The sequence below is a fragment of the Eimeria mitis genome, genomic scaffold (assembly GCF_000499745.2).
Source record: "Eimeria mitis Houghton genomic scaffold, Emh_scaff342, whole genome shotgun sequence".
In the NCBI taxonomy this organism is placed as follows: Eukaryota; Apicomplexa; class Conoidasida; order Eucoccidiorida; family Eimeriidae; genus Eimeria; species Eimeria mitis.
Genome location: NW_013571763.1, coordinates 4,707 through 5,009, shown reverse-complemented (window position 1 = coordinate 5,009; position 303 = coordinate 4,707). Strand labels below are relative to the sequence as shown.

General features: G+C 38.9%; 1 protein-coding gene across 1 annotated transcript in view; it reads right to left on the bottom strand.

Moving 5' to 3' along the window:
- EMH_0008730 (uncharacterized protein) overlaps positions 1-303 on the bottom strand; it is a gene marked incomplete at both ends in the record, with an annotated part of 1,804 nt that overhangs the window by 448 nt on the left and 1,053 nt on the right.

Sequence of the window (303 nt, the reverse complement as noted above, 5' to 3'; positions counted from 1 at the left end):
TTAATGCAGCTATCCGAGGGGGAGAAAGAAGAAGAAAAAGAAGAAAAAGAAAAAGAAGAAAAAGAAGAAAGAGGAAATGCAGGATGAATTGTATTTTCTGTATTTATAAAATAATGAAATCCTTTTGGATAGACCGGCGGGAGGAACGCGCTCTCTCTCTTTCTCTTTTTTTCTGTTTCTTCTTTTTCTATTTCTTCTTCTTCTGTTTTTTTATTTCTTCTTTGTTTGTCTGCTCCCTCGAGTATGCTGCAGCCACTGCAGGGGATATTGGCTGTTAGAGGGGAGCAGCGATTTCTGCTGCTG